At 34.9% G+C, this 25152-nt stretch overlaps 1 protein-coding gene across 2 annotated transcripts in view; it reads right to left on the bottom strand.

Moving 5' to 3' along the window:
- The window catches only part of LOC111047556 (band 4.1-like protein 4A), a 611588-nt gene that overhangs the window by 120829 nt on the left and 465607 nt on the right, over positions 1-25152 (bottom strand). For both annotated transcript variants that reach the window (XR_005570427.1, XM_039420715.1), the window contains exons 4-5: positions 15148-15190; positions 2838-2916 (exon numbers count right to left, since the gene is read on the bottom strand). The gene's annotated coding sequence lies outside the window, so the exon portion shown is untranslated. The remainder of the gene's footprint in view (positions 1-2837; positions 2917-15147; positions 15191-25152) is intronic.

Consider the following 25152-nt stretch of genomic DNA (forward strand, 5'->3'; position numbering starts at 1 on the left):
CTCTATTTGTAGTCCGAGTCTATTTGAGACCTGGCGCTTTAATTAAAATTCTACTGTCTGATGAACTCAACCAGATACTAGAGAAACTGAGAGAAAGAAAGAGAGATAGATAGAGAGAGAGAGTGAGTGCGAGAGACTGAGGGGGAGAGAGAGTGAGAGTGAGAGAGTGGGAGGAAGTGAGAGAGAGTGTGAGAGAGGCTCACAGTGAGTGATAGAGAAAGGAGGAGTGATAGGGTGGTGGGGAAACTGAAAGGGAGAGAGAATTGATTGATTGATTATTTGCCTTTATTAGGGCGGAGTTAGGACTCCTGGTCCTCTGTACCACACAACCCTTTACAAAATGAAAAATTAACATAAGAAAATAAAAAACAAAAATAATAGATTACATTATTATGTAATAATATTACATAATATTTCTATTAATAAGTATTAATAGAAAGAAATGGAAATCTTAATCTAGATACAATCACATATGTAATAGAATGAATCTTAAACTTAATTCATAAATACAATGGAAAACCATATTCAATTAAAAACCACTTGATAAATACTATACGAAATGAAGAACTAATCAAGTTGCGATTCACTCACACACGCACACAAAACCACCCTAAAAACAAAGATTTTACAAAGTATAATAATTATATTATCATGATAAATATAAGATAGGCTAAATCTGTAATTGCATAAGATAGTAAAAAGGAACAAAATTCATGTAGATTGATGCAATTTGTAGATACAATGCAAATAGAACAATGAAAATAAAGCTCAACCCTACCCAAGCCTAATCCGCGCCACCAGATCCAAGCCAATTCAACAGTGAGTGAGAGAAAGAGAGAACTGAGAATGAGAGAGTGAGTTTGTGAATAAAGAGAGGATTGATTTTATTGATTGCTGTGCTAGGTCTCGACAGACTCATTGTTCAAAAGCAGCATTGAAAAATATATATCCAGATAATTAAAGAAAATAAACGATGGTATCATGCAAGAAATTAGTATTTTGTGAAATTTTGATAACTTAATCTAACATAACTTGAATTAGAAAAAAGTTATTAGAGGAGAGAGGAGAGAGGAAAGAAAACTGCTGTCTTCTTTTCATTTGAGTTGGAGCAAGTGATTTCATCACAGACATGGACTCCAGAAAGATCTCCAGTAAACAGTCGATATATCTTCCAAAAAGAAAAACGATATGTTGTCGAATGTGAATATCCACTTTTCTTTTCAGGGCTACTGATTATTGTAAAGGTGCGTACAGATTTACGCGCCGCGACCATGAGCAATTCATTTTTAATCAGCTGATGCCAAGCTTTTTATATCTGTATCTCACCGTCACTGTAAAAATACAGATATAGTCAGCTGATTAGAAGTGAATTGCTCATGTTCGCAGCGCGTATATCTGTACTCACCTTAACACAATAAGGAATATCATCAAGTACCCTATATTTTATTTTGTTCATTTATTTTATTCACACCTGAAAATGACTCTTGAAGAGTTGAAACTAGTTGTGTTATGATAGAATGGAGGATACTTGATAATAATTTTTATTGTGTTTGAATGTGGATGTATGCTTGAGTTTAATAATAAGAGATTTTTTAGCTCAAGTATACTGATTGTGCAGCGTGAGGGACGAGTTGCGATAAGCGATACCTAAATTCCGGGAAATTAGAATCGATAGGTCCAAACTGTTTCCACGCTTCTATGAGCATTCAGAAGTCTTATCAGGATACTCGTATGAGTGGACTTAATTTGAGTCTGTTTTTCTGCATGTTAGCTTTATTTAAACTTAATCAAGCGCATTTCTCAAGAGTATATTCTGTAATAATTATCTTATTCTTATCATTTTATTGAAATACTATTCATACAATTTGAGAGTAGAACAGTTTCAAGCTATAGTGAGGTCCACGTTATAATGACTTTTGGTTTATCTATCCTTGTCTATCATTCGACAAAGCCGGTGGTACTATCCTTTTCTAGGTCCACAACGATGCCATTTATGTTTTTGACAGTGTATAAATATAATTAATTGATGCAGAGAATCGGCATCGCCATTCTTCTATCTTTATCCACTGTCATTATAAGGTGGACCTCACTATAGGTCTCTTTCTCTTGCCCAGTCATATCCATTTTCTGTACTAATTATATCAACGAAAATTATATCAACGAATTTAGTATTGTATATTGTCAATATTACTCATTCAATTTCTAAAATTCTAATTCAAATCCCACCGTATGACGTTTGTTCCATTTATCTAATTTTAATTATTAATGCAATTGAATTGAAAAATATTTTATTCACTAGTATACTAATTTCATTCATTCATTCATCCCATAATTCTAAGATTCAGATCAACTAGTTCTCAACTTATTAAGTAGAGTTTCTTATTTGAACATTAATTCGAGTTATAATTCTCAAAAGCTCTAATTCATCACAACCCGGTCGTGTGTTAATGGGAAGGATATTTCATATCCTTCTAAAGGAATCGACAATTATTTGTTGAAATACCACCGATTGATGAACTTACATAACATTATTATACTATCGTTATTCTAATCGCATTCAATGTTCATTCTCATTGATTTATTGTTTATACTTTGTAAAACTCGTTGAATAACTAGCATTATCGTCATTTAATGTAAATTAGTGTATAAGCCAGTAAATATTGTTTACACACAAAATAAAATAACACACATAAATAAAGAAATCTAATCTAATCCATAGATATGATTCTATCGATATAGATATTTGTGATTCTATATATGAACGAATGAGGAGATAAATACAATACTCATATCCCAATGAGGTGAATATTGTAGAACAAAATTCGTCCATTACTTACCGAGTTATCTCTTCTAAAAGTTTGCAAGGATCGGCAGCATAAAACTTCACTCCAAAATATAACGTGAATGTTTCTTTCCCTGAAAAAAGAATAAGTGTCCATTAATATCTCGTCGTTGAATCAGCAAAACAAATTAATGCTAGAAGATGAAAATATCAGGGATGCGTTGCATTGTCAAGATAGAATGCGGACTTTGCATATATTTCAGAGTGAATGACTTCAAATTCTACTGTCATGCCAATCTATATATATAAAAGCGAAATGACACTCACTCACTGACTGACTGACTGACTGACTGACTGACTGACTGACTCACTCACTCACTCACTCGCATAACTAAAAATCTACCGGACCAAAAACGTTCAAATTTGGTAGGTATATTCAGTTGGCCCTTTAGAGGCGCACTAAGAAATCTTTTGGCAATATTTTAACTCTAAGGGTTGTTTTTAAGGGTTTAAAGTTCGTCTTTTAGCATGTATATTCTTCTTCTCCTAATCTCTTAATTATAATTGAAATTCCCATATCATATGTTACTATAGAACTATAATCTAGATAGAGTACCTCTTCGAAACAGTTGTTAACTGGCAACTAAATTAATAATTTTGTCAAGTTGGCATTAAGTTGAGTTGACTTTCTTAGGTTGGCACCAAGTTGAAGATTCAAATGCATTTATCGCGGAGAAATTGATTGGACACTGCTACTTCAATCCTGGGAATATTATATTACTAGCAGTCAGGCACGCTTCGCTCGCCATATCCGTTTAGTCTGGATCCCCGACTGGATCGTCCTAACATATGATAAAAATGCTCAAATAATGAAAAATGCTGATCTCATTCTTGGACGATTCTGTCGGGGGTCCAGGGGGCGGAGCCCCCTTGCTAGACGGATATGGCGAGCGAAGCGAGCCTGACGGATAGTATTAGATAAGAAAGACCAATCATCAAGTTTCACTGTCTGTAACATAAAATACGTTTTAGCAGCAGAATATTGGAGAATAATTTCTGAAAAAGACAATAGAGTCTGAACTAGAGAATGACGTCTGAACTGGAAAATAAAAGTCAAGAGCTTATGATACTAATGAACTGAAAAATTACCATCTTGACTAATTACTCTCACTAACAGAGCAGACCAGTGTTACGCGACGTTTTACTGTTAAAAAATTCAAATTTGTGCAAAAGCTGTACGAATTTGAAAATTGTACATTCAGTAAAACAGATTGAGACGATAGGCGACTGCAGAAGCAGTGAAATCCACCAATTTACATAGAATTACTCTGCTGTTTCCCGCATTTAAAAAAGGGTGGAGTCACCTATAGTTTTCGAGTATTTAGCATGAGCGGAGCAATTTGTATTCAAGTATTCAGATGTGCTTTCTTTCTCACCGCTCGACACTTTCTTTCTTCATTTTTATATTCCTTCTAATTCCTCTCTCACTCTTTTTGTGTAGTTCGGTATGCTCTTCACCCCTTTTTAGCTTCTTTCAATCCCTATTTTACAGTCATAACTTATTCTTTCTACAATGGCACTTCTTTTTCGTTTTCTCTTACTCAGATCTCTTCTTCCGACAACCATGGTTTGGACATGACCTGCCTAAATTTCTCAAATATTCCTCCTCAATTTCTATTTGTTTCGTTTTTCTTCCTTTCTCAACCCTCCTTTAGAAGGAATCGCCTCTCCTCAATCCAATTTCATCCTTTTTTCAACAACATATTTCTCTCTCTCTAAGGTTAGAGTTCAAGACAGGGAAGTCAGTTCAAATATTGTCGAGGAATAACAATCATGGGGTTGTGGACGTACATAGAAGTCTAAGGCTTGGTTGCACAGAAGGCAGTTAAATTTTAACCTTGATTAATTTCACAAGAACCAACCGGAGAAGGCCATTTTGATAAGACGGCTTCTCTGATTGGTTCTCGTGGGATTAATCACAATTAAAATTTAACCGGCTTTTGTGCAACCGGCACCCAGTCAGAGTGAGGATGGTTTAGAGAAAATTTTAAGGGATGGGAGAATATTCTCGATTCCTACAAGGGCTTTTGTGCAACTGGCCCCTAGTCAGAGTGAGGATGGTTTAGAGAAAATTTGAGGAAAGGGGAGAATATTCTCGATTCCTACAAGGGTTCAAAGATACTCAAAGGAGCAATCTCAACAAATATATCATTTTTCAATAAAATAACTTCTTGTCAAATTTGTATAAATATAATGTAACATACCAACAGTTTGCAACTTGAGAAAAGAGAAAAAAAATTTTGTATTGCTCCCCACTGGACGGATTTAATACATGGCGTAAATTTTAATAAAGTAATGTTAAAAAATGTATTTTCCTCCACCTACTGTCAAAAGTACTTACTCTACTCCCTGAAACATGATACTAAAGTGTCACTTTTCCGCTCTCGGTACTAAAAAACAGAAAAACTTCCTAGGGAGTAAAAGTGACTCCATTTAAATAACATGGGAAGCATCTCTATTTTAAAAACGTACATTTGGAATAGGTCAGAAGGTCTAAGCTCAGATGAGGAAGCATATAGAGTAGTCATTAAACCAACTAAATTCAATACCTCAACCAGACATTTGATCGATATATAAAATTTATATTTTTTTTTCTTTTAATCCATGTTATTCAAAATACCAGCCAACGAATATTACTTATTAACTAATCAAATTTGAAACGGGAACTTCATCATAGCTGTAGTTGTGGCTGTCATTGTTGTTACAACTTTAGCCGACAGATAGTGCTGTCGGAGGAGAACTGTGATTACAAGCGAGCTGTTCTGTTTACTTTTTAGATTATGTTGTAACACATTGTTTGGTCACATACGTTTTTAAAAATTATTTTATTTGCAGTTTTTATAAAAATGTAGGTGGAGGAAAAATGATGTGTATATCACGAGTGAAAAATGTTTTTTCTCCCTCAGGAAAATTGTTGCCCTCGGTTTCGCCTCGGGCTTCAAACTTTTCCCTCAAGAAGAAAAAACAGCACTTTTCATTCTAGATATAAAAATAACTATTTAGCAGCAGAATATTGGAGAATAATTTCTGTACAAGACAATAGAGTCTGAACTAGAGAATGAAGTCTGAACTGGAAAACACAAGTCAAGAGCTTATGATACTAATGAACTGAAAAATACCATCTTGACTAATTACTCTTACTAACAGAGCAAACCAGTATTACGCTAGACGTTTTACTGTTAAAAAATTCAAATTTGTGCAAGCTGTACGAATTTGAAAATTGTTCATTCAGTAGAACTGATTGATACGATAGGCGACTGCAGAAGCAGTGGAATCCACCAATTTACATAGAATTACTCTGCTGTTTCCCGCATTTAAAAAAGGGTGGAGTCACCTATAGTTTTCGAGTATTTAGCATGAGCGGAGCAATTTGTATTCAAGTATTCAGATGTGCTTTCTTTCTCACCGCTCTACATTTTCTTTCTCTCTTCCTTTATTTTTATATTTCTCTCTATTTCCTCTCTCACTCTTTCTGTGTAGTTCGGTATGTTCTTCACCCCTCTTTCGCTTCTTTCAATCCCTATTTTACAATTTTAACTTATTCTCTCCACAAAGACGAGCTCTCGTTTTCTCTTTCTCGAATTTCTCCTTCTTATTCTTCTTCCAATAAACATGGTTTAGATATGACCTGCCTGAATTTCCCAAAAATTCCTCCTCAATTCGTTTGGTTTCGTTTTTCTCATTTTTGGCCTTTCTCAACCCTCCTATTCAAGGAATCGCCTCTCCTCAATTTAATTCATTTTTTTTCAACAACATATTTCTCTCTTCCTAAGGTTAGAGAACAAGACAGGGAAGTCAGTTCAAATATTGTTAAGGAATAACAATCATGGGGTTGTGGACGTACATATAAAAGACTAAGGCTTGGTTGCACAAAAGGCGGTTAAATTTTAACCTTGATTAATTTGACAAGAACCAATCGGAGAAGGCCTTTTTGATAAGACGACTTCTCTGATTGGTTCTCGTGGGATTAATCACAATTAAAATTTAACCGGCTTTTGTGCAACCGGCACCCAGTCAGAGTGAGGATGGTTTAGAGAAAATTTTAAGGGAGGGGAGAATATTCTCGATTCCTACAAGGGTTAAAAGATACTCAGAGGAGCAATCTCAACACATTTATCATTTTTCAATAAAATTGCTTCTTTAGAAATTTGTATAGATATGATGTAAAATTTCACATACTATATGGTCGAATTTGTATAGATATAATCTAACATTCTACATATCGTGTCAAAGTTGTATAAATATAGTCTTATGTAACATACAAATTATAACATTCATTATCACTTATAATCATTACCTTATATTATGTAAGGAAGGGAGAATGTTCTCGATTTCATTATCACTTATAATCATTACATTATATTATGTAAGGAAGGGAGAATGTTCTCGATTTTTACAATGATTCAAAGATACTCCAAGAAGCAATCTATTTTATTATTGAATATATCATTGTTCAATGAAATGGCTTCTTCTCAAAATTGTATAAATATAATGTGAAATACCAATAGTTTGCAACTCGAAAAAAAGAGAAAAAAATGTGTCGTATCTTCCCCACCGGGAAGAAATGTATTTTTGTATGCTTTGAATCAATAAATGCAATATTATTCATTATCATGGTTCGAAGAAAAAGAACAGCAAGAAGAAGAAGAAGAAGAAGAAGAAGAAGAAAAATTGATAGAACAACAAGAAGCTCAAGTTCATGAACTGACTTGACTGAGCTTAATTTGCAAATAGAGTGAGTGAGTGAGAGAGACTCATACTATGAGCTCCGCTCTTTTTTATCCTTTGCTTCATTTGAACAGCAAAGTGGGGGGAGGGTGGCGAAGAAGATGTGAAGGGGTGGGAAAGGGGAAACAAAGGTGAAGGTGGTGTGAAAGAGGAGAATAGGGGGGGGGGGGAATGAGTGGAAGGGAAAGAGGAGAAGAGGAAGGAATAAGAAAGACTTTAATTACAAGGACCGACCCTTGTGTAGCTCCTAGCTGTTGCCAGACAAGACAGTGAGAGATAGACATACCAAAGAACCTCAGCTTAATAATTCCACGACTAGCGGACTTTTAATTCGTGCATTATTCGACTAACGACAAGTAAAATGAGAAGGAAACGAGAGAATAGAATAAAGAGGGAGAGTTAAAATGAGACAAGGAAGAACACAACTAAATAGGTCGACTAACGACAAGTAGAAGGAGGAGGTGAAGAAAAGTATAGAACATAAAAAGTGAAATTGAAAGGAGACAATGGAGAACACAAGTAAAGAGAAAACAAGAGATACAAGGAAGAGGACTGGGGGAAGAGGAAGAACAAAGGAAGTGAGTGAAGAGAAAGTCTTCTGGTAAGAGAAAAAGGAGAAAAGAAGGAAGTGAATGAGAAGAAAGTCTTCTTGTAAGAGGAGAAGGAGAAAAGAGAGAAAAGATGCTTGATGGTATAGGAAGGTGTTGAAGAAAAAGGAAGGAGACAAAACGATTGCATCATACAAGTGAACGGAGTTGAGGAGAATACTGGGAGAGAAGTAAAATTCGAAAAAAAACGAAGGACGGGAATGAGGAGAAACTCTTCTGTTGAGAGAGGAAGGAGAAGAAGAGGAAAATGAAAAGACTCTAGATGCTATAGAGGGGTGTTGGAGAAGGAGCAAGAATACAAAATTATTGCAAACATACAAATAGAAGGAGTTGGAGAGAGAATACCGAGACAGAAGGAGAAGAAGAAAAAGCGGAGGACAGGAGTGAGGAAAAACTCTTCTGGTGAGAGAGGAAGGAGGGAAAGAGAAAGATGAAATGAGTCTTGGTGCTATAGAGAGGTGTTGGAGAAGGAGGAAGGAGACAAAACGATTGCAAACATACAAATAGAATGAGTTGGAGAGAGAATACTGATACAGAAGAAGAAGAAAGAACGGACGACAGGAATGAGAACAGAGTCTTGTGGTGAGAGAAGAAGGAGAAGAAGAAAAATATGAAGAAGATGGTATAGGAAGGTGTTGAGGAAAAAGGAAGGAGACAAAACGATTGCAAACATATCAATAAAAGAAGTTGGGCAGAATACTTGAATGAGAAGAAGAAGAAGAAAAAAAACGAAGGACAGGAATGAAGAAACACCCTTCTGGTGAGAGAGGAAGGGGGAGAAGAGAAAGATGGAAAGATTCTTGGTGCTATAGAGAGGTGTTAGAGAAGGAGGAAGGAGACAAAGCTATTGCAAACACATAAATTGGAAAAGTTGGAGAGAATACTGGAAGAAGAAGAAGAAGAAGAAAAAGAAGAGGAAGAACGAAGGACAGGAATGAGAAGAATGTTTTCTGGTGAGAGAAGAATGAGAAGTGAAGGAAGAAAGGTAATGAAGAATTAAAAGAAATTAGAGAAGAAATGTAAAGGACAAAAGATTGCAAACATGCAAGTAGAAGGAGTTGATGAGAATACTGGGGAAGAAGGAGACGAAGAAGAAGAAGAAGAAAAATATGAAGAAGATGGTATAGGAAGGTGTTGAGGAAAAAGGAAGGAGACAAAACGATTGCAAACATATCAATAAAAGAAGTTGGGCAGAATACTTGAATGAGAAGAAGAAGAAGAAAAAAAACGAAGGACAGGAATGAAGAAACACCCTTCTGGTGAGAGAGGAAGGGGGAGAAGAGAAAGATGGAAAGATTCTTGGTGCTATAGAGAGGTGTTAGAGAAGGAGGAAGGAGACAAAGCTATTGCAAACACATAAATTGGAAAAGTTGGAGAGAATACTGGAAGAAGAAGAAGAAGAAGAAAAAGAAGAGGAAGAACGAAGGACAGGAATGAGAAGAATGTTTTCTGGTGAGAGAAGAATGAGAAGTGAAGGAAGAAAGGTAATGAAGAATTAAAAGAAATTAGAGAAGAAATGTAAAGGACAAAAGATTGCAAACATGCAAGTAGAAGGAGTTGATGAGAATACTGGGGAAGAAGGAGACGAAGAAGAAGAAGAAGAAAAAGTAGAAGAAATGAAGGACAGGAGTGATAAGAAAGTCTTCTGGTGAGAGAAGGATGAGGAGTGAAGAAAGGAAAGGAAGGAAGGAAGGTAATAAAGGAAAGGGACAAAAGATTGCAAACATGCAGGTAGAAGAAGTTGAGGAGAATATACTGGGAAAGAAGAAGAAGACGAAGAAGAAGAAGGAGAAAATAAATGAGAAAAAGAGAAAAAGAAGAAGAAGAACAACAACTACAACAACAGCAACAACAAGAGAAATGAGTAGAATTTGATAAGTCTGAAAAGAAGGAGGTTGAGAATACGTTGATGTAGAAAGATCTAGAAAAACATTGCAACAAATGAAGGAAGTCTTGGAGAAAGAGATGAAAAGGGAAGAATAATAACAAGGGATTAACAAAGAGGGGATCACCCCTCTCTCATTGTGTAACTAAGCTGCCTGCAGGCTATCGTGACTGTTTCAAAGTCAGAAGTCATCAACACCACTCAGCCATTGTTATTAATGGATATATCAATATCTTTACTGAGTACTATACTCAAGATGTACCAGAGAAATATACTGATATAGATGACACAAGATTCAGACGTATCAGAGATACGGAGAATCAATTCTTCAAATAATTAGAACCAAAATTACACTATTCACATAAAACTGCACGTTATACACTACACTTTCTACTTAATAACGTGAATATCACTATGAAACTTTTATCTCAATTTCTCTGAAATAGAGAGGATGTGATCATTATTCCTCTAGTGAGGTCCACGTTATAATGGCAGTGGAGAAAGATAGCAGAGCAACGTTGCCGATCATCTGTCTTGTCAATGCCTTCTATAGACAGCAGCTGATACAGGTTTATTGATGTAATATTAAGAGTCGTTTGCACAGTGACAGTTTAAACTAAATTTCATTTTAAACTGGATTAAATGCATATTAAGTCTAGTTTGTTATAACGTGTTTCATTTTGAGTTTCAGCCACCAGCTGATTAAATCAAGTTTAAGCTTTGACTGTGCAAACGGCCCTAACTGTTCATTCTCATTTTAAAAAATCGATTAATTTTTATCTAACAAAAAATTATATTTTTCAATGATTTCATAGTGAATTTTCTTAATCAAGATGGAATATATTGTTTATTAATTATCACTTTTATATTGTTGAAAGACGATCTGGCAACAGAGCAAAGCGAGAAAGAGATAGCGCTATCCGCTTTGTTGAATGATAGACAAGGATAGCAATACCATTGCTAATCTAACACTGCCATTATTACGTGGACCTCACTATAGTGGTTGATTTTCATGAAAATTTGCAATCTTGATAATGTGAAACTGATTTAAGAACAAACTGGAGAATAAACGCAGAGAAGTGTGTTCCTTCTACTTTGTGGAATAAATCAATAGAAAAAATCTGGTGTGGCGCACACACAAAATTTTCCTTGCCGTTATGAAGATTGATCAACTGACGCTAGTGTTCACGCGCATCTCAAGTCTACTATTCTAAGATCTGAGCCAGCTGGTGACAGGACAATAGCACTGCAGACACACGGAGTCTGCTATCTCTTCAAAGTGGATGATTTAATAGAATCAACATTTGCAAACAGTTTGCAATTGAATAATCACATTTTCTCGAATTTCTAGTTTATTTTCAATTTTAGGTGAAAATGTTATTGAACATTAATTGTAGAGATTTTTATTCTCAATCTTTCCAACTCCAAATGTTTCATTTAAATTGTATCTGGAGCCTGATAATTGGGAATCTAAAATCAAACTTTGCATAGATGGGGCGGTGCTCCTGAAATTTTTACAGATATGAGACTTGTGGAAGTTGATAGAGCTTATCAATGACTAATTTAGGTATGAATTTGATCAAAATCGTTGGAGCCGTTTCCGAGAAAATCGCGAAAAACTCTGTTTTTGACAACATTTTCGCCATTTTAGCCGCCATCGTTAATTGCATTTGATCGAAATTGTTCGTGTCGGATACGTATAGTGTAAGGACCTTAAGTTCCAAATTTCAATTCATTCCGTTGATTGGGAGACGAGATATCGTGTACATAGACGCACATACACTCATACACACACACACACACACACACACATACACACACACACACACACACACACACACACACACACACACACACACACACACACACACACACACACACACACACATACAGACCAATGCCCAAAAACCACTTTTTTGGACTTAGGTGACTCTGAAACGTATAGAAATTTAGAAATCTGGGTACCTTAATTTTTTTCGGAAAGCAATACTTTCCTTACCTATGGTGATAGGGCAAGGAAAGTAATGAAACTGAGATGAGATTTTGAACGCTTATCTAATAAATAAACTGTACAATCAATATTGACTGCTTGATGTTTGTCAAGAAGTAGTGATAAAATTGATGCTACAACATAAGTAGTTCTCCACACTATTTTAAAATCATTTAACAGGTACAATATAATTTCTGTTATCAAGCAATTACCATTATAAGCTCAGAAAACATTTTTTCAACGTTCGATCCACCCCCCTTGACACTAATATCAGAAAAACGATACTAATCACTTTTTTCCACCCCCCGACTAAACTTTCTTTGTAGTCAGTTACTCCCCTAAGTAATTACAACCCTAATTGTTTTTTTCCAACAAACATTAGATCACATACATCCTGGGAGGCTCCCCTAGTATGTGGAAAATATATCATGTGACATAGTATCGCGGTTTCATGTGATATGTGATGGATGACATTTCATGGCTAGAGAGATTCTAAAGTTGACATTCTTTTATGAATTTTTAATCAAGTTAATTACTTTCTTTCACATTACGTGAGGATATAGTATCACATTGTTTTCACTAGCAGTTTCATGGGTATTAGAGTACAGATGTACCATTTAAAAAATCATTTGGAATCATTCATATGTATCATTTTATTCAGTTAATGATAGACTGAGTTGTAACGCTATTAACCCGTATATTATGAGGCAAAATGTGTTTCCTAACAACACAAATGTCTCGAATCTTGTTGGAAATAAGATAGAAAATACTCTTTCAAATGAATAATAAAATTTCCATTCCTGGTCTCACTAGTTTCATAAGTAGTAGTTTAGTATAGTTAATTCAGTTAGTTTAGTAGTTAGAAGATTAGTTGTTTGGAAGTTAAATGGTAGTAAGTTCATTGTAGACATTTCTGGTATATATTCATTACAATAAAATCCTGATACTGAGAGGATCCACAAGGAATAAGAAGGAAGAATGAATTTGAATTGTAATTATTACTATTTAGCAAAGAAATTAGACGGATCTGAATAGAAACATGTCTTTCCTAATTCTGTCTAATTGACGGATCAATCAGAAAACAGATATGAATTCGGTTAGCTCCGTCTACAAGGTACCCATTGGCTGATGACATAATAATTATGAAATTAGTCAGCTTTCTCCTACTTCGACTCTATTCTATCTAGCCTCATTGACGGACCAATCAGATGACTGCTGTGATTTTGGTTGCTCCGCCTCCAAGGCTTCCTATTGGCTGATGACGTTGTCTAGCTTTCTCCTTCTTCGACAGAGCTTGATTAAAGTTTCAAAATGTCCTCCGATTTTCACTCATCGCTATCTACCTCTAAAAGTTCTACTAATTATGATTGAGGAATGATCATTTATTATATTTCTAGTAATTATTGGAAAAATCATTGTATAAATGTTGGTAGATTATTGATCAATAATGTGAACAAACTCCATTTCTTCAAGAAAATTTATGATGATTGAAAAAAATCATCTCAATAGATTTCTGTTCAATAGTTATTTGATATCAATTTTGCATTTTTTTGCTTTCACTAAAACCTCAGGCTTATGGGATATACTGCAAACAACATTTTCAAGTGAATTACAAATCTTGAAATCATATTAATATGAAATTGACTCAAAATTTATGTAATTACCAATAACTCATAAGAATTAATGAAATGGCTTATAAATAGCTTATTCAGTAAATGAAAAGGATCCATACAGTAATACAAGAGCTGAATACAATTGAATACTATAAACTTGGAGTGAATAAATTAGTTTATAGTTATGTAGTCTATTGTATCATTCCCGTTTATTCATGTCCGAATATTAACTTTTCATCAACATTTTGGAGAAAAATTTTACAGTCTTGTCCAAACCTAGATTTTCCTCCATGGTCATAATTTTATAATGATTATAGTTTCTCGTACAATAGATTCATAAAATGAATCGAAAAATAAAAATCTCCAAGATCACAAAAATGTACAGTTGAAAAAAGTGATAAAATTAAGGAATGAATCAATTGGAAACAGAGTGTGAGGGATACAAAATATTGTCAAAAATATTTCCTTCTCACTTGCAATAATCAGTAATCTTCATGACTAGTCTCGTCACATATAACCAAGCACTAGCGCTAAAATAGCAGCAATTCGAATGCTGCACTGAGCCGCACTGAACATGGTTCTTCGCTTGGAGTAAGTCTCATAAAGCTCGTAAAACTGTTCCTTCGTTCATTTCTTGTTTCTCTATTTGAGTTCCTTATTCACTTCTGTTCCTCCATTCACTTTCAAATGCACGTTCTCTGACGCCACTCAGAGTAACTTTTATCATAATCCCTAACAATATCCTTGCACAAACAAGGATAGGCTTATGACTTCCCCATTATAGATAATTATTATTTAACGAAAATCATAAATAAATGCTGTAAATCACCCCGAAGACTTCTGCTACTGCAGACATAGACAACAGGGTTAACAGCTAGATGGAAATTCGATGAGAACTACTATCCAAAAATTATTTGCCAGCCCGGGAATCGAACCCGGTACCTCCCAATTGCTAGTCAGGAATGTAAGGTAAACACCAAACTGACATCAGTTAACTGGTTGGCCGCTATGGTTTCGTATAAAATGAGCGCTGCTATCCAGAGATTGTCAGTTTGGTGTAAGGGTAAGCATTCCTGACTAGCAATTGGGAGGTACCGGGTTAGATTCCCGGGCTGGCAAATAATTTTTGGATAGTAGTTCTCATCGAATTTCCATCTAGCTGTTAACCCTGTTGTCTATGTCTGCAGTAGCAGAAGTCTTCGGGGTGATTTACAGCATTTATTTAGGATCTTCGTTAAATAATAATTATATATTAATTAGCATTTGAATAAATGCATTCTCTATTTGATTACATCTCTAAACTTCCCTATAGCTCAGGTAATCATCATAATGTTGATGGATCAATAATATTCATAAAATTATTGACAAGAATACTCCTTGATAAGCATTAATGATTCTTATTGTTCAGAAAAAAATATAGTTTCAAAGTATTTTATAAACTGAATATTGATTAAATTAAATTAATTTTCTCATAGACTCACCTTTTAATTGTTTCACAACTTTTTTGGTGGTATCCAGCCAATGCTGAAACAAAAGAGAAAAAATATGAAAAACTGTTGTATAAATTAGAATTGGAACCGTTTTTGGCTTATAAGTCTGTGGTACTTTTCTATAAGTTGTGTAATTCTGAATGATTAAATTAAATTAAAAGTAACAATTAGTTTTCATATTTGATACATGAGTTGAAAAGCTTTAGAAATGCATATGATGCCTACCAAATATGCTAAAGATGTATTTTTGATCAGAGTACCAGAAAATCTTGATATGAACTTAACTCACCAAAAATATGATACAATGATAATTCATGAAATTTATCGACTTTCTATAATCGTAGAGATACGGAAAGAGAGAGAGAGAGAGAGAAGCTATGCCATCCCATGAAAAAGACAACACAGCACACTTCTTGATGTCTCACGCCACTTATTTCACTTACTTCTTGACTTCTTATTTCATGTAATGATCTTGAGTTCGTTAATGTTGATCATATTATAATACAACATGAATGACTCGAATCCTCCTCCATATCCAATCATCCAACACTCTGGCTGTAAATGATAATAAGATGATATTGTAGTTGAATAAAAATAACATCAGGAGACTATTACGTCATTTATTTGCTCACAAATATCTGATTTGCAACCACAGATGTATTGCTTGCACCTTACTTGGTTGTCAATATACACAATGTGTTTGGTCCAATATAGATACATAGGACGTAGACAACATAATATGGTCATAAACAGACAAGGCTATCAATTGCTATGTCTATTAGGGCTCTCGGAAGCCCTGTGTAAACGGAAACCACTGCTTGGCTCCCAGCTATCCAATAGGATTGATCAGGGTTTATTGCAATGTCAAGTGGTAGCTAGGGTTTCGCCGTATATCCAGTCACCACTGCAAATAATGTTCACTTATTTCGATGAATCTCCCCATTCAAAGTCACTTTGAAAATTATAATCATCAGACAGTAACACAATATTTAATTTATTGTTCAAATGTTCAAGATGATATTGGTGATATAGTCAGATTTATAATTCAGATTTATATATAACAATACAACATTCAACTGCATTCTCAATGTTCACTCATTTGAGAGGATATTTCTATCCAAACTCGTTATGTTCGGGCTTATTATGATTATACATGATTATTATCAGAAAATTTAAATTTTATATACTGCTTAAAATTCTAAGACAATCCAATAAAGTATTTTAATAAGACTACTTGTATGCATATACTATATTGTCAATCTATTGGATGTTTAATTACAGAAATGACTAGTACACCTGTTATATTTTCATCGAAGCATATTTTAGTCATGTTTATTTTAAAATAATATGAGAAAGATGCTAGTGATTTTCTATTATTGGTGATAGACTATTCCAGATTTCTTCATTCAAATCAATAATTCAACTCATCATCTAAGATAATAAGAGAAGAAATGTGCTAGATTACATTTCATCATCCTATAAAGAGAATTAATACAATTAGTATTATCAGCAAATTTCATATTTACTCGGTTAAAAAGTTGTCTTAAGTATCGTTTTATTATTCTTATTTGCTATCTTTTTTTTAGTTTTGTGCGCTGTACTGTTGTTGTAAATTGGATGCGAAATAAAGAATCTTATCTTATCTTAGAAATTTCATGATTGATGATAATAAAGAATGAGAAGAATAAGAATACTTTTATTCCATTGAGGCAATATACAATGCAATAGGGAACATCAATAAATATAACAAGAAGTCAATAAACATCAATAAAACTATTACAAGAAAAAATAACAAACATTATAAAAATATGAATTTGGGGATATAAAGCACTAAGAGAACCAATAAAAGCAGACCTAATACAAGAGAAATGACACAACAATTCTTAAGTATAAAAATAATCTAGCACGGGCAGATGAATGAACTCAGAAAAGGAATAAATGGGATTCTTCGAAAGGAGATTCTCCAATCTTTGATTGGAGAGAGTTAGTGGTAGAGCTAGAGAGTTAGTGGGGAGGATATTTTTAATATTCTTTCCGAAGAATGGACATCGATATGTCCAAAGCTCCACCAATTTATGTAGATGCATAACAATTTAATTATTATCTATAGTTATTATATAACAAATTGCTTTTTCATATCATATACAGTTCAATAATTATTTTCTTAGTCTATATTATGTAAATTAATCTATAATTTTGCTGTATTGTAAGCTATTGTATAAATGTATATAAGTGTATAAGCCAGTATATATTGTAATCTACATAAATAAAGTACTCAATCAATCATTCAATCTTTTCTTGAATGAAGCAAGTGGTAGTTCCCTAACAGTGAAGGGGAGCTGATTGAAAAGTTTCAGAGAAAAGTGTCCAGGACTTGTCAATATTTCACTTAATCTTGTATAAACCTACAGACTGGAGAGTTTTGCAATAAAATGAAGCAAAGATATTATGAAATATCCAAAAATTGAGGTATGGCAGTAATATTTTAATAGTTTGAGCTGTTAGGTATCTAAGGAACCAAAAGTGGTAATAGCCTTGCCATCTACACTCCATCTTAAACATTATTGAATCCAATATTTTGGAATATTATTTTATTGACGTGACGTCTTATAAATTGGTTTGCTGGGTGACACTTCAAGAAACTGCGTTACGCTCCACGTTATGCGCTCACAATGAGAGCGAGTGAGAGCGTTCGTTTCGGTTCACGGTCGTCTGGAAAGAGCACGAATAGGAGCAGTGGCGAGCAACGCAGCAGCAACCCGAAGGCATTCACCTGGAGAGAGAGTGAAACGGAGCAGTCAACCTGCACAGGCGCCGCAAGCAATCTCCTGCGACTGCGCCACCACTTCCCAGGCTGGCAACGTTCCATAAATTGTTACTATTATTATTTAATCCTTCTTCCTACCATACGAATGAATATTCACATTAAAATTATTTTTCGCCCCACTTGGATGTAATGAGCTGGTTTACGTGCCTCATATGGAGGCCGAAAGTGATTGTTTTCTGACCAGGCCGGTAAAATTTTTACGGCCCTAGGGCTGTAAAATAACCTTGAAGTCAGCTGATTCTGATTTGATGTGAACGTGTTTACAAAATAGTTTATGAAACGGAATCAGTTAATGCTTCTAGAATTGAATAAAGTTTTTGCAATAAGATACTATCATTTTATTTGGATGAATGAAATACAAATGAGATATTATAAACTATTCAAATTCAATTTTCAGAGTATAATAGAATCTAACCTCAAACCTCCTAGTACAGCGTTTATCACGGAACATGGTGGATAAACGGAATCATTTTATGCTTCTAGAATTCAATAAAGTATTCTGTAATAATATACTATCATTTTATTTGGATGAATAAAATACAGATAAGATATATATTATAAACTATTCAAATAATTCGATTTTCAGAGTAGGATAGAACTTCTAACCTAAACTTCCGTTAACATTCAGATTGGCCAGATTTCAAGTGTGCTAAAACAGCTGATCAAAAACTTTTCATTATTTGTGTTTATCATTCAATAATTAAAACATTTTTATAATAATATCATCTTATTGTCATTTGGAAGAATAAAAAGTATAAACTCAACCTCTTACATAATTTAAACATAATCTTTTAGGTTATTTAGACAAATCAGAATAAAAAATAAAAATACTTGGACAATTTCTTGATATTCAGATTACCTCAGATTTGCTAGAGCTATGATATTCCACTTTTGCTTTCGGAAGTGCTTATAATAGACAAATATTCTCATATATATATTGTTTATTTTTCTGTGTGGCGAAAAATAACGTTCTCACCATGGGCAAAAATGTTTTTCCGGCTCTCAATCTTTTCTAGTCCTCGGCCTACGGCCTCGGACTTGAAAACCGATTTCGAGCCAGAAAAGTCTCATTTTCGGCCCTAGGTGCGAAAATATACTATTACCACTCAAAGTCGTTGTCACGTAAAACTTTCGCCTGTATACCGACTTTACAGGCAACCATGCATTTTGTTTTGTTAAGTATGTTGCGAGGAAAAAAGTTCTTGTTCGTGTATCATTTGGAAGTTATCAGTCAATAGTGATTGTTCAGAGAATATGAGATCTGAAATTAAAAACGTCAACATTCCTTGTGAATAATAATATCATGTCTTCGCATTCAACCAAATCGTACAGTTTAAAGTGAATTTCACCGTACATTCAAATAGGTTTTAAATTTAGGTTTTAGTACATTCGAATACTTTAGATGCTTTCGAATGCTTTCGATACATCCAGTACTTCACAGTACTTCACGAATATCATTATTTGTTTCAAAGAACACTCCACAAATAACACACCACAAAAAGTTCATTGCCTCACTTCTGACTTCTGATTGGGCAGAAAATGCGGCCCTGCCACGGCAATCTATTGAATAAGTTGAGAATATAAATAATAATTCACTGTTCACAGCCAACTTGACTTGCCTCCACCAATCATTATGTCGCAGAAAATAAGTTATGCATAGTGGGTGAGTGGGGGAACCCCTCTTTGATAAGAGGGGAGAGGGGAACAATTTAAACTTTGCCAATGCATCTGAGGAAAAGTTTTTCCCTGAAGCTGTCTGCTGCTTTTTCCTGTGTTCTCAATGATAGGAAAAACAATTTGCCTTTGCCGTCAGTAGTCAGTGTGTAGGAAGAAGGGGAAGAAAAGGAAGAAGAAGGAGAAGAAAAGAAGAAGAAGAAGAAAAAATAAGAATAGGAAGAAGAAGGAAAAGAAAAAGAAGGGAAAATTATGGTACAAGAAAGAGGAAGAGGAAGGTGGAAGAAACCTTACATAAAGAGGAAAAGGAGAAGAAGACCTGTGATGAGAAGAAGAATAAGAAGAGAAAGGATAGAGTGTGGATGGAGAAGGTGAAGAAGCAGAAGGAGGAGAAGGAGAAGGAAAAGAAGAAGAAGAAGAAGAAGGGGAAGAAGAAGGAGGAAAAGAAGGAGAAGGAGAAGGGAAAATTATGGTACAAGAAAGAGGAAGAGGAAGATGGAAGAAACCTTACATAAAGAGGAAAAGGAGAAGAAGACCTGTGATGAGAAGAAGAATGAGAAAAGAAAGGAGAGAGAGTAGATGAAGAAGGAGAAGAGGCAGAATGAGGAGATTGATTGATTATTTGCCTTCATTAGGGTGGAGTTAGGACTCCTGGTCCTCTCTGCCACCAAACCCTGCCAAACAACTCTGATACACATCCCTGGAGAGAGAGAAGGAGAAGGAGGAGAAGAAGAAGAAAAAGAAGAAGAAGGGAAAGAAGGAGAAGGGAAAACTATGGTATTAGAAATAGGAAGAGGAAGGTGGAGGAAACCTTACATAAAGAGGAGAAGGAGAAGAAGAGCTGTGATGAGAAGGAGAATGAGAAGAGAATGGTGAGAGAGTAGAAGGAGAATGAGAGACAGAGGAGAAGCGGCAGAAGAGGCTAGCAGCTACATTTGCAGTTCAAAAGGGTTCATTATGAGAGTTAGAACAGTGTAGACGGCACAAGCCAGAATACATTCAGTGCAAACTTTGTGAACATCCAATTTGTTGTCCAACCAAACCATCCAACTTTCAATATAAATTCACCAGTGATATCTGCAGGAGGGAAGTAGTGGGGGAGTACTGTGTATGTGAGTGAATGAGATAGAAGATCGTTAAAAATCAATTCAAATGTGAAAATGAGATAACGGAAAGGTGAGAGGATGTATCAGAGATAAACACATTTACAATATCATGACGGAAGATAGATTATGGGGGGGGGGAATTGATTGATTGAGTACATTATTTATGTAGATTACAATATATACTGGCTTTTACACTTATATACAATAGCTAAAATACAGCAAAATTATAGATGAATTTACATAATATAGACTAAGAAAATGATTTCTGAACTGCATATTATATGAAACAATCTGGTGTGGTGCACTCACACAACTTTCCTTGCCGTTATGAAAATTGATCATCTGACGCTAGTGTTCCCGCTCATCTCAAGTCAACTATTCAAAGATATGAGCCAGCTGGTGACAGGACAAAAACGCTGGATACACAGGTCAAAAGGAGTAATTAGGGAGATCTTAAAGGAAAGACGAAAATGAAGAACCAGCAATAAGATTAGAAGGTATAAGATAGATCACTAACGGGACAAACTAATAGATGAGAAACGAAAGAGTAGGGTGTGAATAAGAAGAAGAAGAAGAAGAAGAAGAAGAAGAAGAAGAAGAAGAAGAAGAAGAAGAAGAAGAAGAAGAAAAAGAAGAAGAAGAAGAAGAAGAAGAAGAAGAAGAAGAAGAAGAAGAAGAAGAAGAAGAAAAAGAAGAAAAAGAAGAAGGGAGAAAGTGTACTTTGAAAGCGTGTTAGACCGAGTTGGGAGGGTGAATGAGTAAGAAAGACAAAAATAGAATGAAGAAGATTGATGAGTGCTGATGAGAAGGAGAAATGAAGGAGAATGTAAAGAAGATAAGAAACTGACAAAAAAAGGAGAATAAAAGTGGAGAAACGAATGGAAGCTATCACATTAGAGACGAAACATCAACTTTTATTCTTTACAGCAAGTAGCGAAGCGCCCCGTCGTGATTATAGGCTGGATTTTATTGGAGGCCGATCCAGAGAGCTTCGATTGTATCCAATGGAATACGATTCGATAAAAGAAAAGTTTTTACAACTTGTGTTTTGTGTCTGATCGGCGCATTTACATCGTCATGTAGGCTGAGATACAATCGTAGAAGTTCTAAAACATTCCTACTATTCGAGATTGGAACTGACTGATTTGTTGAAATTCTAACAGAACATTCTATTTGCATGAAGGTTTTACTTTCCTTGCTCTATTAACATAGGTAAGGAAAGTATTGCTTTCCGAAAAAAATTAAGGTACTCCAATTTCTAAATTTCTATACGTTTCAACGTCCCCTGAGTCCAAAAAAGTGATTTTTGGGTATTGCTATGTATGTATGTGTGTGTGTGTGTGTGTGTGTGTGTGTGTGTGTGTGTGTGTGTGTGTGTGTGTGTGTGTGTGTGTGTGTGTGTGTGTGTGTGTGTGTGTGTGTGTGTGTATGAGTGTATGTGCGTCTGTGTACACGATATCTCATCTCGGATTGACTTTAATTCGGAACTTAACGTCCACACAATATAAGGATCCGACACAAACAATTTCGATCAAATGCAATTCAAGATGGCGGCTAAAATGGAAAAAATGTTGTCAAAAACAGGGTTTTTCGCGGTTTTCTCGGAAACGGTCATTGATAAGCTGTATCAACTGCCACAACTCCCATATCTGTAAAAAATTAAGGAGCTCCGCCCCATCCATGCAAAGTTTGATTTTAGATTCTCAATTATCAGGCTTCAGATACAATTTTAACGAAAAATTTCGAGTGGAAAAGATTGAGCATGAGAATCTCTACAATTAATGTTCAATAACATTTTCACCTAAAATTGAAAATAAGCTCGAAATTCGAGAAACTGTGATTATCCAATTGTAGACTATTGATTCTATTCACTATGAAGAGATAGCAGACCTCGTATTTCTCCAGCGTTGTTGTCCTATCACCAGCTGGCTCAGATCTTTGTTTATAAGTAGACTTGAGATGCGCGTGGAACACTAGCTTCTTGTGACCAATTTTCATAATGGCAAGGAAAGTTGTGTGAGTGCGCCACACCAGATTTTTCAGTTTGGCATCATTTATTTAGAAACTCGAAGGATCAACTTTATTTCTGGTATGTTGTATATTATTCTCTTCTTCTTCCAGCTCAATCGTTTGATTATCAATCATTTGAAATTCAAACAGAACATTGTATTTGCATGAAGGTTTTGCAGTTTAGCATCATTTATTCAGAAACTTCTATGAAGGTTCAACTTTATTTTCTAGAATGTTGTATATTTTTCTCTTCTTCTTTCAGCTCAATCATTTTATTGGTTGGCAGCCCTCCATCCAAATCTGTCCATTGATACTCTCTTCCATTGTTCATAGCTCATAGCACCCAGATCAATCAATTAATCAATCTTCTATCTTCTTCTTCTATATATAATAGTGAAATGGCACTCAATGACTGACTGACTGACTCACTCACTCGCAGAATTAAAAATCGACCGGAACAAAAACGTTCAAATTTGGTAGGTATGTTCAGTTGGCCCTTTAGAGGCGCACTAAGAAATCTTTTGGCAATATTCTAACTCTAATGGTGGTTTTTGAGGGATTACAGTTCGTCTTTTAGCATGTATATTCTTCTTATTCTCTTAATAAAAATTTTAAAATGTCCATACCATTATGTTGATATAGAACTATAATCTAGAGAGTACCTCTTCGAAACAGTTGTTAACTGATGACTAATTAATAATCTTGTCGGGTTGGCATTAAGTTGAGTTGGCACCAAGTTGAAGATTGAAATGCATTTATTGCGGAAAAATTGATTGGGTACTGCTACTTCTATCAGAGCTACTCGTCCTAACATAATATGATAAAAATGCTCAAATGAAAAATGCAGGCGAGCGAAGCGAGCCTGCTGATCTCATTCTTGGGCGATCCAGTCAAGGTCCAGGGGGCGGAGCCCCCTGGCTAGACGGTTATGGCGAGCGAAGCGAGCCTGACGGCTAGTAACTTTATAAAATTCAACACAATTGGTGCGCCCCAGAACATAAACATAAATGACAATGCACATGCCCGAAGTCATGCAGGTGTACCAACTCAAAAATAGCACTCCTTCCAATGCTTCTCACCTTTTTCACTGCTAGTGCTTCTAGCATACTTACAATATACATAAAAGAAATCAAATTACACAAAACATAATCAAAAATAAATTTCTAATAGAATACAAAAACAGGCTTCATGGTGGGCTGTGGTGATGAGAAAGAAAGGAGGGAAAATACCCAGCCAACTATGGTTTCCCATGCAATAGACAGGTAGAGGGTATAAAACTGAGGGATGAAGGGTGAAAGGAGAAGAAAACGGAAGTATTGGAGAAGAAAGTAGGAAAAAAGAGAAAGATCTTTTGTCATTTGTTTTAGATACTGCAGCAGGGGACTTTCATGAGCCCTTTTGCCATCAACTGTGACTGTAACTGTATGTTGTTTGTTGTATATTATTTTGTATCATTAGAGAATTATTTGTGTAATTGTTATCATTAACGTGTGATTGTATTATTTTATCTTCATTTTTATAATTTGCAATATTGTTGTGATATATCTACTTAGTCAAGGCAATGAATGCTCAAAAAAGGGTATAGAGGGAAAAGTTTGGAAGACAATTTTTGACCCCGCAAATCTGTTTAGGGTAGTGAGGAGGTGAACATAATATCAAAATTCCCCCCACCACTACCCCCTGTACTAATTCAAAAATGTCACAACTTTTAGAGCGGATATCCTGAAAAGTGAAAGTGATATAGAAAAAGTTGTTGGATCAATATTGTAGGAAATTATGTAAGCTTTAATTTCTTATAGAATAGTCATGTCCGTAAAATGCATAATTTTCGAGTTATATGCGAGATACCAAAAAATGGTACATTAGGACATTGGGTAGGGGTGGGGACTTTTGATATGTTTACCTCCTCACTACCCTAAACAGAACTGCGGGGTCAAAAATTGTCTTCCAAACTTTTCCCTCTATAGGCTAACACTTCGTTGACTGGGCTAACTTTACTATTCATAATTTCTGATTATGTGTAATGTATAAATTGGAAGAATAAATGAATTTATTATTATTCTATAAACAATGATTGATCAAAATCAAATCAAATCAAATTGGTTTTTATTATCATGATTTCAGGGTACAAATATTCATATTATACAACAACGTTACATCTTCTGCAACCAAACAATCATAAAATAAAACTTACAGTTGAACTAAAAAATTAATTATTATAACTGAATTTAGTTGTTATTATATCATAGCTCCAGAAAATACAACATTATATTTTAAAAAACTTCATGAAAACTCTCCACAGAGGCAAAGCCTGTGTGTGGAAGAGGGTCTTGGCGATGATTGGCTAACGTCGGATCCAAGAACAATAAACCAAAAAGT

This window comes from Nilaparvata lugens, chromosome 2 (genome assembly GCF_014356525.2).
Source record: "Nilaparvata lugens isolate BPH chromosome 2, ASM1435652v1, whole genome shotgun sequence".
Lineage (NCBI taxonomy): Eukaryota > Metazoa > Arthropoda > Insecta > Hemiptera > Delphacidae > Nilaparvata > Nilaparvata lugens.